Below are 12494 nucleotides of genomic sequence, written 5' to 3'. Positions count from 1 at the left end.
GACACCTCATGGTTGCATAGGCTGGTGTGCTTCTTCCATGTGGGCTTTGTTGCTTCTGAGCTTGATGGCCACTTGATTACCTTCAAGCCTTAGTGTTCAATGCATCAAATCTATTCTTGAGATACTCCCAGGTAGGATTTACTCAAGATCATGTTTTGGATCTCATGTATTTGTTTAAATATTCTTCAGCTTCAAGTGGAAATTACATAGGAGCAATTGATGGTCTGTTACACAGTTAGCCCCTGACCTCCTTTTGACTGCCAATATTGAGCTTCTCCATCCTTTCTTCCCACAGATGTAGTCAATTTGATTCCTGTACATTCCAATGAGGTCCACAGGTATAGTAGCCATTTATAATTTTGTAAAGTAGTATTGGCAATGAAGAAATCATTGGCCTTACAAAATTCTATCATTTGATATCTAGTTTCATTTGTATACCAACGCCACATTTTTCCAACTACTGTTCTTTCTTGATGAATTAATACCCACTATAACCTTGTGCTATAGACCCAGCATTGTACTCCAGGATAGATCTTGAGAAGTCCTTTTTGACTGTGAATAAGACGTCATTCCTAGAATAGTAAACCATACAATTACCTGGTTCAAAACAGCACATTGCACTTAATAGCATCTAGCCTTCTATTTGAGGGTTCCCAGATAGCACTGTTGGATAAATTTGGACTACTAACTATGAGGTAGGTCGTTCAGAGCCAGCAGCTGCTCTGCAGGAGAAAAATGAGGTAACTTCCCCCATACAGATTCACAACCCTGGAAACCCTATATAAGGTCATTATGAGTTAGAATCAACTCCCATGTAGTGTGTGTGAGAGAGAGAGAGAGAGGCAGACAGACAGACAGACAGACAGACAGACAGAGAGAAAGAGAGAGAGAGGTTGTGTGACTTTTGGTATCCTTTGATCTGAGGATCCCTGGTGGCGTAGTGGACTATAAGCTGTCCTGCTAACTGTAAGGTGAGTAGTTCAACTCCACCAATAGTTCTCCATGGGAGAGCAATGAACCTTTTGCTCTTGTAACGATGTCCAGCCCTGGAAGCCCGAGGGAGCAGTCCTACTGTCCTGTGGGGTGACGGAGTCAGACTAGACTCAGTGACAATGGGTTATGAGTTCTATCCTTCTATGTCTGTGCTCCAGCCAGACTGTCACAGTGTGCTCTGCATAGCAGGGATTGACTAGAGTAGAAACAGCTTACTAGACTCCCACCTAGAAGTTCTGCAGATGAACTGGCCCCCTCAGCCCTCTGGAAGCCTGCCTCCTCTTTGCCTCTCAACCACTGCAGGCCAACCGAAGCCGGCTTCCTCTAGAGCAGTGGTTCTCAACCTGGTCGCCTGATTCATCACAGTAGCAAAATGACAGTGATGAAGTAGCAATGGAAATAATGTGACGGTTGGGTGCCACCACAACCTGAGGCACTGTATGAAAGGGCGGCGGCCTTAGGAAGGTTGAGAATCACTGCCCTGGAGCCTTTGTGCTTTGTAGTTGAGCCATAGGTTTATCACGAATCAGCTGTCTTTGATCCCAAACCCATGTATGCCAAGTTGTGCGTAACATGTTTGCACAGCATAACTAAATATAGATGAGCCAATGGAGTCTGACCCAAAGGGAGGGCACTGTCTATGAGCAGGAAGATGGCTGCTGCTTCGGAAAAGCAAGATGACAGAGGCTCCCCAGACAAAGGTGCGATTCTGAGAGAAATTCCAAGCACTTTGGAAAACATCTGTTCTCTTTTCATTCCGTGACCCCACACCCTTTTTGAAGCCCCCTGTGTGTGAGGGAGACAGCTGTAGCAGTCAGGGAAAGAAGAACAGATGTGATCGGCGAATAGAAGCGTCCAGATCACAAGAGTCTCTGGGTTCCTGCCCTACTCTAGCAAAACCATCACTTTAAAGAAACCCCAAACTAGCCATTGTCGACGATGCGTTACAAGTGTGGTTTATGAAAGACGCCCCCAAGCGCCAACATCAGAACCAGAGTTTAAAGAAGACTTTGGCCTTCCTGATGAATGGACATACTACTGTTTTAAGGTGGAAAGCAACAACAACAAATGAAACGGAAAAAACATGTTATGGTGTAGTGGATTTTTCCTAATGACTACTTTTTATTTAGTTTTTCTCATCGGTGATCCGCCTACTCACCCCTTGGCATAAGCGAAGATGGATCCCACTGAAAAAGCCGTGGCGGCGATGCGAACCCAGAGAAGACACGGAGCTGCCTTTAGGACTTGCTACACTTTGGGCAGCAGCCGACAGACCTAAAGCTGAAGGAATAATGATGCGTATTTCCAAATAAGAGTTCAGGGCCATGGACTCTGAGGCAGTCCTAGCGTGCACCCACAGTCGCGGTGCCAAGGCAGTTGAATCACAGCCAATCACCCCTCTCGCTCGCCTCCAGGGAGGACCACCAGGGCTCATTCTCCCCCAGCCAGTCATGCCCACAGGGCTCAGTCCGCTGGGTAGCGGCAGCATCTCCATCAACAGCCAGCATTGAAAATGCTCTGAGCTCGTTCTCAGAACCAGTTAGGCTCACACTTTATTAAGCTGCTACGTACAGCCACTGGGAGAAGAGACGCTTGAAAATTAGCCACAACAGAAGGGATGTCCCATCTCCATCAAGTCCTCTGTCTTTGAGAGTCCAGAGCACCGCACAGACTACACTGGTGTGTTTTTGTTACGTTGTACATTTAAAAAAAAATGTTTTAAAGGAAGACCCATTAGAAAATAAAGTTAGGAACAGAAATCATAATTCCTATAGATGTCCAGATCAAAAACCTATAGATTTTCCTGTAGCCAGTTGCAGGAAACCTTGAATGGGATATGTGTCCTTTATTTTGTAACCCAGAAAGATGTGGCTGGAGCAAAAAGTGAGAGAATGAATACAGAACACGGAGGAGCCGGCGTGCTCTCTGCCTTCAGCCCAAAGGACCCAAGACAGCTGAGGTTTTGCCTTGCAACAGGCAGAGGCTGTGGCTGGTGGTTTGGGGTTTCTCTTCCTTAACCAGCGGTGGCTTTCCTTTCCGCTCCAGCAGATGGGGCCGTGTGGCCTGCCTTGTAGTTCAGAAAGAACTATACTTGGTCACCTGGTGGGTTTTTCTTAAGGAGAAAGGTAAAAGGATGATTAACTCTGACACTACTTACATAATTGCATTCCAAATCACCAGCTATTTCTCCCTTCATACGAAGCACAGGAAATTCACTGCCTCCCATAATTCTCTCACCCCATTACTTATCTATAAGCATGTTTCCTTTCATGCTTCTCCAAGTTCGTTCTCACCCTCGCTCCCTTTCCTGGTCCTCGCTCCCTTTCCTGGTCCTTGCCTTCCTCCCCTTTCTCCCTGGCTTGCTTTCTTCCCTTTACATCTTAGCCCAGGAGGCAGAAGCACAAACATGCAAAAGAGCCTTGAGCTGAACATAGAGAATGCACAAGTCACCCTCAAGGTGGGAGGATGTAATCCAAGAGAATGCGATCTCCTGTGAGAGAGCAGCTAATCCACTTCCTCCCATTAGTGATAAACCAACCGCAAAGAGGCAAAAGCTAAGGGGCTTTGAATTCCTTGACTCTATTTGGCGACGAGAGGTTGGGTAGTACAGGTGACTGTGGTTAGCTGTTAACCCAAAGGTTGTTGGTTCAAATCCACCCCAAGGTATCAAAGAACAGCCTGGTGATGTGCTTCTATAAAGATGACAAACACGGAAATCCTATTGGGCAGGCCCCTCTGTGCCACACGGAGTTAGTTGCCCTAAGTCAGAATGAACTCCGTGAACAGAATGAACTCAAACAGCAATGGTTTCACTTGTTCTTGGGTATAGCCATCTGGGACAGCAGGCTTCGAGTGTCTTTCTTCCTCCATGGAGCAGCACGTTTCCACTGTAAGGAGAGGACCTGCTCTGGGAACAGGAACATTCCGACAGGACCATTGTTTATCAGCAATATGTTTTGATGATATTTGTTATTGTTGTTTGCAAGTGAGTCCATTCTGAGCCATGGCTGAGCCTTATGAGACGGAGTGGAACTGCCTTAGAAGTTTTTCTCGCTGCCATCTTTATGGAAGCAGATGGATAGATCTTTCTCTGGTGCAGCTGTTGGGGGCTGTATTTGAACTGCCAACCTCTCGGGTAGCATTTATCACAGTGCTTAACCAGGGCTCTGTGATGCCATTCCTATCTCCTCTGTTCTGAAGTCCCATCTTGGCACAATGATGACCTGTACGTGTGAAAACTTCACTGGCTCGGATCTCTGAGAAAGATCCTCGCTGGTGCACACTTGTGAAACCCCCGTGCTTATGACACAGTCCTTAAAATTGTCAAGAATGCAACAAGAAGAGGGTTGTGCGTTACACTTGGGTCACCTGAGAATTCATCCTCTCTGGGGGAATGAACATTTTTTTCTCAATTTAAACAAGAAGGCAACCTAATCTTTGAATATGCTGAGCATCTACCGCTCTCCCTCCTTTTAAAAATTCACTTCTGCTTCATGTTGGGCCAACTCACTTCCTGCATTTGTCCTTGACTTTCTCATCCAAGAGCTATTCTGCCGTCGGCTGAAGAATTTCTAGACTTAACTTTATTGCTAAGGAGTTTCTTCCAAATATATATATATATATATATATAAACTCCATTACGTGGTGCAAGTAATGAAAAATACTGCGCAGAGCCCCTCGATCTTTTTCATCTGGCAAATCACCTGAAGGGGTGCTGCGTCCATTGCTTCTAGGTTTTCTAAATAAAGAATCTGTTTGGCTATTAAGAAATGGAGTGCAATTGTCCTCGCCTCCCCTCTTGGGTCAGACAGACAAGGAGGAGGTCCTATGCCACTGGCATCCTGTGTCCGCTGAGATCAAGAAGATTCACTGAGAGGGGGCGGTTGGGGCAGGGAGACTGATACTCACTCTCCCAAGCTGGCAGACTCTCTCCAGGGTCCGAGATTCCTCTGCCAGCCCCTAGCAAGCCACAACAGCCGGATGGAGCATGGGCATAACATGGGTGAGGGCCCCTCCACCCAGCAGCACTAGGGTGCACTGGCACTGAATTGAGAACAAAGGGGACACACAGGGGAGAATGGGGTAGGCAACCTTACTCATGGCCACTGAGTTAGAACCACAAAGGATGCTGGAAACACATGAATGCAAGTAATCTCATAATCTCACACCTTCTCAATTTAAAAGAAGTGAAAGAGCAGGAGCTGCCACCCAGGGTTTTAGAGCCAGGCTAGCTGTGGTCTGACAAAGGCTAACTCATACCCAGATGTCCAATAAAAACACTTAGCAAGTATCATTTCCATAAGGCTTTGTCTACTCAAAACACAAGCCAATTGTTTGGGCCCAATTTATGAAGCAAGGTCATCTGAGGGCTGCAGGGTGAGGAGACCTGATGACAACTAAATTGCCTTAAATGGAGCTCAAAATACCACCTTAAACATTTTCCTCTCCCAAGAAATGCTCAATCATAAATCAAGCAGCTCAAAACGTATTAAAAATGACAAATCGAGCAAGCACTTACATCTCATTTTTTCCCCTTCTAATTCAGCTGCATCAAAGATTTCTGAAGGATGTTATTCCGCACGCACCAAGATGAAGTGCACCAGGAATGCAAGATTCCGGGGATGAAAGAGGAGATTACAAATCAGCGGTGGACTGAACCGAACGCAAAAAATTATTCTGAAGCTAGACACACTATTTTAAGACAAGGGGATGAAGTCCGTCTGCTCTGAACTTGTGAGGAGTGTAGAGACTCACAGTAACAGGACACGTGTTTTTCATCTGAGTGGAAAGGATGAATCTATTTCAGTGCACCAAGTTCATGAGCACTATTTGTCCACAAACAAGCTTTCTCTTCCTGTTCTCCACCGAGCGTGCTGTAATGGGATTTTGATTTCGGGTTGTTGGCCAGGGCGCCTTCCCAAACTCATTTATGTTTGTTGAATTGCCATTAGGCTCTCTTTAGAAGCGCTTTTAAGGAATGTGCTAAATGAAACTTTCTGTGCACAAACCTTCAGTATTCCAGGACTTTGGGCTGTTTGGTTTGGTTTTAATGTTCCCTCCCTCTCTAGGTGGAAACTGATTCTCAGGCATGAGAATTATTAAGTGCCCAGCCCAAGATGCAATTTCACTTTGCCCTGGGGGGAGATGAGAGAGCATGGGTCAGACAGAAAAGGCGAGCCTGGCAAATCAGGACCACAGCATCACCACCGGTTGCAGTCCACTGGATTCTGACGCCGGGTGTCCTGGTGGGGCTGTGTCCCACAGGCTTGCCAGTGGCTGCTTTCTCAGCAGGAGACTGCCAAGCCTTTCTTCTGAGGTCCTTGTGGGGGCCTCTCGGTCAGGAGCCAAGCACGATCACTGTTTGCATGAACCCGAGGCGCCACACTCCCCAAGGAACTGATGTCCCTAACAGACACTGATTCAGAGCCCAGCATGGGTGGAGCAGAGAGCAAACCCTTTGGGGCCGCCCCTTATCTCTCTCTTCCTGTTGATGACCAATACCTGGGGAATCCAACCAATTCTCCAGGCAATGTGCCTGCCTTTGTCTTTCCTCCCCACCCCCTCCCCACTCACAGCCTATTTAAGTTTGGAAACATCTGTTTTTAATTGAAGGTGGATTTGAAAACTAATTTCAGGTGAGGTTGGGTTCAGGCTCCAATCAAGTTCGAGCAGAGAGATTATTGCTTATACACGTACTCTGAAATCCGGAGAGGCTGGGGGCCAAGGACACGACACTTCCTGAACTCGCGCAGGAGGTACGTACACTTAGAAATGAAGAAGGAATGGTCTAATTCTCTCAGGGAAACTTCTTCAAGGCCAATGATTGCAGGTTTTAGGTTACAGCTTTTAGACTCAGGATTCGATTTTGGGAAAGGTCAGCTGGGGGACACTTCCCTCCTGCCCCCCATCCCAACCACCCCACCCCTCCAGCGAGGCATTCCAATATGTGGAATAAGCAGACTGAATGTTCCTAGAAACAAATCAAAACACAAACTGTGGGGGATATTCATTGAAGAGCTCATATGGCCCCTCTCCCCTTTTGAAAGAAATGGAGGGAGATAAATGCACTGAAGTTTAACCACAGTTTCTCTGCTACAGTCTATTCATGACGTGGAGTACTTCTCGGTCCTCCCCACTCCTCCTCCTTAGACCAGCAGGGTGAAGGGAGGTGCATGGCTGAAGAACGTCCCTTGTCCGGTTGCAGACCCCTCTCCCCAATCCCAGATATTCTGGGCTCAGGTTGCTGGCAGGTCTTGTCACTCCCCGGCCTCCCTGGCCAGGTTCTCTGCCCCAAAGGACCCAATTTGAAAGGGGGCTTTTATTTTGGTGCTTTGAAGATAGAGCTTTGAGGAGTACTTCTTAATGATTTTTCATTCCACCGGAAAGAGAAGTTAACATGCAAAGGACTTCAACCCAAATCTTTTTACTACGTCCCTTTTGACTTTCTTCAAAAACTAAAGGCTTGCCAAAAATTCTTAAGTGATTATGGGACACTCTGTGTGACTTGCAGAAATGGATCTGTAGGCCCCTCTCCATGCAAACCCCACTGATAAGCAGCTGAAGCTTTACCAAAAGGATCAGCAATAAGCTTGCGTATCTTTTCGGAAACTGGAAGTGCCAAGGAGTGAAAGAACACTAACATCAAATATTTTAATTTTACCAAATAACTAGCATACATTTTAGCACACTGAAACATTGAAGACCAAGCCCTATTTTGTTGCTTCTTTTCAAAGGGATACATGCTTAAATACTATTGTCATGTTTCATTAAATCCATTAACTAATTATTCTAATTGTTTGACTTACCATAAATTATTAATGCCTAAGATTCTTTTCTGACAACACGCTGAGCAGCAGCCACCATCGATCAATCCTAAATTCTCTCTTTGGACATTTTCTGAGGTGGCCCTGCTGTTTGTAATGTCTGCGATTGTATTCTAGCTAGAATTTAAAGTCTAAAACTGTCCCTTTCAATTCTCACCCTTGGATCAACTAGATAGTTGTGTTTTGTTTTTCTTTCTGACAAACCAAAGATAAGCAAAGAGCCTCTATTTGAATTTGATCCCCTGCTAAAATGCTAATCAGTTAGAGTTTTGGAAATGAGAGAACTTTCCTTATAATGGAATATTTCAAGCAGAGCAATAACAAGGCCTCTGGCTTGGCAGTTCAGACTTCTTAGCAGGGGCAATCGGTAAAGTACATGCCTACCCCCAAGTGGCATTTGGATGGACAAGTAGACAAAACAGTCAAGAAATAAAACTTCCTATCAGCCCAGGAAGAGGGTGCACAAAGTAGTCACTGTTGGTAGCGCCAGGTCCATAAGTCCAATTTCTGGCCACGCGAGTGCAGACAGCACATGGGACGCTCCTTCAATAGATCGTCTTTGGGAAAAACAAGAGAGACAAAGTCGGCATTGATGTGTTTCTTGTCCCTGCACGATACACAGCTTTAGCAATCACCAACAATTTGAAGTGTATGTGGGACTTCAAAAAGTTCATGGGGAAAATTCCATTATGTCTCCATTGTGTTTGGCCAGGACATTTTGAAGCCCCCTTCATAGTTCACAAGCATCAATGACATCTCCTGTTATAGATATAATGTCTGCTCATTGTAGAAAACTTAGAAGATGCAGCATATGAAGACCAAGATAATCTCACCCATAATGTCGACCCTCAGAGGTGACAGTCTGGTGCGTGTCCTTCTGGTGTCTGGAGGGAATGTGACGCCACCTACAGCACGTGTGCCCTGTGTGCCCCCAGCCAGCCATTCTGACTCAGAGCAACCCTAAATGGTGTGGTAGAACTGCCCCTCCCTCCTGTTTCCTGGGCTGTAATCTTTATGGGAGCAGATCGCGACGTCTTTCCTCCCCCAGAGCCCTGGGTAGGTGTAAACTGAGGACTTTTCTGTTAGAAGATGATTGCTTGACCTCCGGGCCACTAGAACTCTTTACTGCACGATAAATGCAACACTCGATCTGCCCTTTCTCTATTACCATATCCTGTAAGGATTTTCATGTCATTACAAGTTACTTATCAAAAATTTTAATTGCTCCCAAATATACCACTGTGTTGCTTATTCAAGATGTCCCCAATTTTATTGTCAGCATTTTGACACATTTCTTGGTACATGAATCTGCTGCTGCTATTTTATTTTCTGGCAATGTCCTTAGAATTGATGTTAAATTGAAGTTGAGGTTAATAATTGGTCACCGACTGTGAGGCTGCGTCTTGGGATACTTTTTAAAGGCAATTCTAAGGAGGAGACCATGATAATTAATAATTCCCCTACCCTTAAGGAAGTATCTTGCCTCCATGAAGTTTCTTTATCCACAGCCTGTGTTCTGCTCGTCCTCGTTGCTAATCACTGGCTTATATGTTCCTTCCAGACTTTGGTATCCATCCAGAGCTCTACCTAGAGCTTACCTTTTGGAATCCTTTAAGATACTGTCAAATGTAGGCATATTTGGACTAGATGAAACCTCCGTTGCATTACTTAAAAAAAATATTATTTTACTCCCATTAACTACCCATAAATTGAGTTAGAGCTTTATATTCCAGCATCTCTAGTTAATGAAAGAATGAAGAAATATACAATGGTAAATTCAAATTCAAATTGACCGTGGGGGTGTTCCAGAATCACAAAGATCAAATGTGTGCACGTAAGTTAGACCCTTTCTCAGATGGCACCATGAAATATATTAGTAGCAAAGTGAATAGTAACTTCTTCTACAAGTGGAAATGATCACAAGATCTGTGTCAAACAATCTGTGTCAGTAATTCATTGCAGCTCTGTTCTATTGGCGTTCACTGTAAACTTGTAAAAAAATAGTTGAGACCACTGATGTGGATGATGTTGCTGAGACTGAGCACAGCTTTCAACCACACAAGCATCTGAGCAAGGATCGATTCAACAGTGTGACCCCAGATTGATAGTCCCCCAAAGCCCAACATAGTGAGGTTCCAAAGACCAAGTCATTATGCAAAACTCGATGTTCTGTGAAAATGGAGGATGATGACATCATTACATAACTCCTAACCATTTTCCAGCCATGTTCACACGTAACCTTAACTACCACGGCGAGCATCATTGACTACTGCCAGATGTGCATCTTAAATACACAAACTAGTCAGCTAGAACATTTTTACGATTGTTTCAGCCCAAAATGTCAGATCACGGGCTACTTGGTAAGTGAGAAGTAGGTGTGCTCAGAATGATTAGGTGTCGTCCCCACATAGGCCCCAAAGATAGAAGAAGTTCTTTTGATTGATTACGATGTAAGGAGCAAATAATGTACTTACATTTCTTTATAGTTGGGGGAGTGGAGATCCCAGGTGGAATATGCAGGATATATCACCACAAATAAAGCCTGACATTTCAATTATGCCACAGTATCTGAAACACAGGCAGAGTGGAGGCATGAAGTGTGGAGAGGCAATCTAAACCCACATTAGGATCTGAACATTTTAAGGGAAATGGGGAGTCATTAGAGAAAAAGAGGGAGGGAATGGTTTCTCTCTGTGCTCTTGTTATTTTGGAGACCGGTAAATATTCATCATCTCTCTCTAGGATGGGTGATAGTCTTTAATCGGGGAGCAAAATCACTTAGCTATGTGCTCAGACATACTAAGTCATTTTGAACAGTGGAAATGAAATAGTTATTTTCATCCAAATAACTGCAATATAGGTTTATTTATCTGGTCTCCAGTTCTGCTTCACCCCAGTGAAAGCCCATTCTCTGACGTATGTGTACAGTCATCTGCCTACAAATGAAGGCTCGGTGGTCAGGTTTACCAGCAGGCTGGACCTTACTGCACACCCTCAGGGCTTCTGCCTGCCCCTCCCCCACCCCACCCCCCCAGCCTCTGGCTATAGTGAGAGGAGCTGCTTCCTGGAATGCCATTTATATGGACCTTACCTCTTGCTGCTGAGTAGTAGACAGAGGAAGTGCCCGTTGAGTTGTCTAGACTGTCAGCTTTACGGGAGAAGATTGCCAGGTCTTGCTTGCACAGGACCATTCCGTAGGTCCCGATCACCAGCCTTCTGTTAGCAGTTGACCCCTTTCCCACTGGACCCCTAGAGGTCCTGGATCTTTCCTGACCCTGATCAAAGGAGCTGCTTGTAAATGTTAAGTTTTCTTTTTCTCTTCAAACCTTTTTTAAAAAGCATTTTTAAAAGTTTATAAACATGTTCCCTGAAGTAACTTTTGCAGCTCTATTGTTACCATGAAAAAGCCAGCACAAATACCCCAAAAGTACTAAAACAAGCCAAATGATCTAAATAATAATCATTATAATGATGACAGATAATTATAGGGCAGATTGCCGTGTTTCCTTCTCCTGAAGGCCCCTGGGGATTCTTCATCAATAACAGACTTGCTTTGTCATTGACAGGAGCAGACACACCAGTAATGAGATCACACGTCAGTGCTGCAGGCTTCTGCTCCCTAGCGCTAAAGAGAGAAGCCAACATGGCAATAGGCAATGGTGACCAAGGGCCCTGAGCTGCTGACTCAGTATCCAGTGACAAGGAAAAGAAGTGCTTCCGGCTCCATATCGCTTAGGTGGTATTTAATTTCAGGAATGCTCCGGTGTCTGTCCTGACCCCACAAGAGAAGGGCTGGCAGCACGGCTGGGAGAAGCACCTGCCGTTGAATCGGAACTCAGCCTCACCGTGTATCTGTCAGGACAGAATAGCCAGAGGTGGCACCTGATGGAGGAGGCGATTGGTTGCATCACTTAGAGGAAAGGAAAGGGTTGTTTCAATGATTCAGTTATCAATTTACATGCCCAACACATTCCTACTAGTATTGGCAGGCCCTGGAAGGAGTCAACAGCAAGAACGAGATGCTCTACAGGAAGAGGGTGTGGAAGAAGACCAGAGGAGATTAAAAGGGGTGGAAGTGGCTGCGGTCACCGGAAGAAATTAAAAGCAGCAACAGAAAGGGTGATCCAGCCTCCAGAAAGCAGGCAAGAGGCTCAAGAAGCTGTTGGGTGCACTGGAGACAGAGAGAAAGCTATGAAATACACATACCCTCCCACCCATTCCAGCCACACACACAATCAGGAAAGTAGAGTTACCCCTCCAACACTAACTACCATCTACTTGTCTAGGGACCAGGGCTCTGTTCCAAGATGTCACCCCCCAAATGGCTGTAGCTCAAGGTCCACATCTTCCATGTCTGCACAAAGTCACCCACTGTTTAAGTCAGCAGAGCCAATACAGGTACATTTGGGGAAGCTCTTCTCGGATGAACACAGAAAGCAGCAGGTCCATAGATTATTAATCTTGTAGAACAGAAATGATGCCTTCTCCATGGGCATTGTCTGGCTTATGCGCCTAGCCTACCAGGTAAGAATCAAAGCATGAGATGACCAAATTAAACCCTCTTGGTTAGAAAGCTGGAGGATACTGGGGTGCAGACCCTTCACAAATCTGAGGGCAAAGGCAAAAAGAAGCCAAATAAATGGAAACAAAGACTAACCTATGTTTCATTGAAAACCG

This window comes from Echinops telfairi, unplaced genomic scaffold (assembly GCF_000313985.2).
Source record: "Echinops telfairi isolate 266 unplaced genomic scaffold, ASM31398v2 ScPeMD7_7420;HRSCAF=8458, whole genome shotgun sequence".
NCBI lineage: Eukaryota > Metazoa > Chordata > Mammalia > Afrosoricida > Tenrecidae > Echinops > Echinops telfairi.
This window is presented reverse-complemented; position numbering follows the sequence as displayed.